A 3,475-nucleotide genomic window follows, 5' to 3' on the forward strand; every position below is an offset into this window, starting at 1 on the left:
CCTGATTGCCATTATTCCAATGAGAACAGCCTTTTGAGACTCTAGTGATGGCACCTGAGGGGCATGCTGTGGTCCTTAAGCATAAAGACGACACCGAGACCTGAGAAAGGTCTAAGACACAGAGCACACAAAAAACATGACACAGGCTGGAACCACCCTGCCTGGCACATGCTGGCATTGTGCTGAAGAGTAACCCACTTCCTTTACCTGCCTACAAGGGGCTGTTCCTGAACAGCCCTCTTCCCTTCTTTAACTTAAAAAGCCTGTCCTGAAACTGTCAACCTTGGTTCCTCTTCAGTGCTGGTCCCTCAACTTAGCTTTCAGAGAGCCGGGGGTCTGAATTCATCCTTGACAAAAACCACAACAGCTAACTCACTTTCTAGCAATAACTTGGTTCCTCTTCATCTGAAAAAAAAAAAAAAAAAACCAAAAACAAAAACAAAAAAAACCATAGCTCCAACAGTGAGCATCATGACTGTAAATGCCAACCTCTTCCATGACACCCTCATCCAGAGAAGCTCCGGGGCGTTCCTCTCACCTGCTCCACACCAATCCAAGAATTGGAGGCTGCAGCAACAATTAATTATGGCACCTAAAAAGAACAGAAATACAAAATTACCATTCTGCTTTTGAACAATCACTGGTGCTGTGCACCTCTTCAATACTTCCTGACTCATCTCAAAGGTAATAAATTAGGACACACCAGACCTCATTGACACCCAAACTGAAATACAAAGCCAATATGATGAAGCGCAATGAACCTGCCTCCCTTTCCTAGCCATCCCCCAGTCCCAAAGCTTTAGAAACCCCTTCTCTTCTCCCTAGCTCTCAAGGAAATAAGCCCACTTCTTCCTGACAGCTCCTGTTCTTTATTTCCAGCTCTGAACTCCCTGCGTTGGCTGCTCCTTGGCAGCTACTCTTCTGAGCTGTGTCCTGTGCTCTGTGAGCACCTCCCATGTTCTACTGTTCCATGGACTCTGGTACAGACCCACAAAATAAGTGATGCCCTCACACAACCTACAGGGGGGATGCCACAACCTGCTAAAGCTTGAGGGACACCAGGGTACTCTGTGGGCAATTGGGAAAGGTAATGAACTATTTCATACCCCAAAAGACACTATCCCTTACATCCCTGCTGCTTTCTTCAGAAATGCTAAAACTGCATATACAGATCCATACAAGATGCTCAACCTCACCCCCGCTAGATTATCTCAGTATTTGTCTTTTTAAGAAAAGCATTGTCAAGCAATTTACACAGGACACAACAGAGGGGGAAAAAACAAAATTCCACCCTTAATAAAGTCAGAAATTCCAAGGAAATACACTGCACCTGGAATAAATGAAAGCATACTAATGAACCCTGAACACTCATTAGAAAAATATTGACCTTCGGTGAAAAAAACAAAACAGAACGCTGCATAAAAGTCTACTTTCTGCTATACATACCACTAAACCTTACCTGGTGCTGAAGGTTTTAACTCAGACTTCTCACCCCTGCTCCCACAGCTGAGTCCCCCCAAAGCTGCAGGTCATTGAGGGCCCAGCAGAGCTCTGACTCCAGAAAAGCCCCAGAGCAGAATGAGCTCCTTCCCCAGGGGCTGTGGCTTATATACCCCGGGCCCTGCCTGCCGCCCTCCCTGCAATCCCCTGGGGCAGGGCAGGGCCAACTCCCCAGAAGGCATAAAGGCGGCCGGAGGAGCTGCAGCTGTTTCTCTCCTGCTGTTCCTTTACAGCCTGTGGAGCTTGAAATAGAGGAGCTAGTCCTTAATGGAGATAACAGTACCTGCTCTGTGACTGCAGCAACGTGATCGGGTAGGTAACGAAATGTAATCTTTCTAGGGTGCAGATAGAAAGAGATACCATATTAAGCTATATATATGGTAGTTTATTAAATGTAATGATTGTTATTATCAAATGATCACCTCAATAATTTCCCTTTGACTGGTTTTCTTAACAGAACTAGAAGAGTCCCAAAAAACGTAGAAATACCAGAAATGTATCGGAAACTGTATGAAGAGTAGATGAAGTACCATCTAAGTAGCTGAAATGAAAATAAATTGTAATGGAGAACAAAAATCCTGGTTAGAGATCTGTCAATAACAATACATGAAAGCTATCTAAGAGGAGATCTAAACTAATGATAGACATCTTTGTGTTCCCGATTTGAAATGAAGAAATGAGGTAAGACAGAACTGAAATAGACTGCACTGGAGCACACAGGTAGCTCTGGAAAAAAAATCTGACAAAATAAGAGGCTTTGTCAGAGAGATGAGAGAGGTCCCAAAGGGGCCAGAAAGACCAAAGGAGTCTCAAGGATGCAATGACCTCAGAAGATAATTGAGCAAAGTACATGTTTCTTCAGGGAATGGGGAACTGAATACGGGTGTACCAAACGGATGAGAGGACAGAAAGATCGACCCAAGTAGCAGATACGGACTAAGGAATGGTTCTGATGGGAAAAGAGGAATGCAAATTGCTCTCTGCAGCTGAAATGGGGTGTAGGTGTGTAGGGGATGTCTCATGAAAGCTCGGCAAAGGTACCAGAGGAGTCATGGGGGGTGTGAAAGACCAAAGAAGCGACAGAGATAACGATGTGGAACTCTGAAGGGCATTTAAACAAAGCACAGATCTTGTCAGGGCACTGGGGGCAGAACAAAGGCATCCTAAGCAGCAAAGAGTAGGTATGGGTGCCCTGAAGAGCACAAAAACCTAAAATCTAAAAGGAGCTAAAGTGCTGCAAGAATGCTGTGGAATATGGGAAAGGACTGGGAAAACATTGCTATAGAGAAAACAGCCATTATGAGGGAGCACGGTAAGAAGAGGCTGCTTGGAAACACAACAAGGGCATCTGGGCAAGCTACAGATCGACAAGAGAGAGGAATCAAATGAACATACTCTCAATGGCAGAGAAGGATAAAGGAGCTCTGCGTAGCAAAGCAAGATGGGAGGTTCTGACAGAATAAGAGAGAGAAAGGGAGGCAAAGTGTTACAAGATGCTGTGGAGATCGAGGAAGGTCTCAGGAGGTGGCGTGACTGTGAGGAGATGGGTGTGGATGGGGGCTCATGGACAAAAGAATCCTTGGGGACAGCGAGGAGGCACTTGGGCGGTCATCTGAGTGCAGTACAGACGGTATGTGTGGCTGGGGGCTGAGCCCAGGAATCCTAGCTAGCATAAAGGAACAAATGAGTGCTCTGTACCTGAAAGATGGCCCCACTTAAAGTGCTACAGAATGGATGCAGAGCGCAGGGAAATTCTGGGAAGGCATCGTGACTGGGAGAAGCAATGTCCTGTGGGAACCGGAGACACAGAAAAATAGTTGGGACCGTGATAATCAAATCCAGAGGGGATCCACACTGAATAAAGGTGTCGTTTGAGGACCAGGGAACCAATAGAGGCACAGCTAGAGGGAAGAGAGGACAGAAGGACTGGGCTGAGTGCTGCAGAAGAGGCCAGGAAGACCCTTCTGCTGAGTCG

The sequence above is a fragment of the Calidris pugnax genome, unplaced genomic scaffold (genome assembly GCF_001431845.1).
Source record: "Calidris pugnax isolate Ruff unplaced genomic scaffold, ASM143184v1 scaffold113, whole genome shotgun sequence".
NCBI classification, from domain to species: Eukaryota; Metazoa; Chordata; class Aves; order Charadriiformes; family Scolopacidae; genus Calidris; species Calidris pugnax.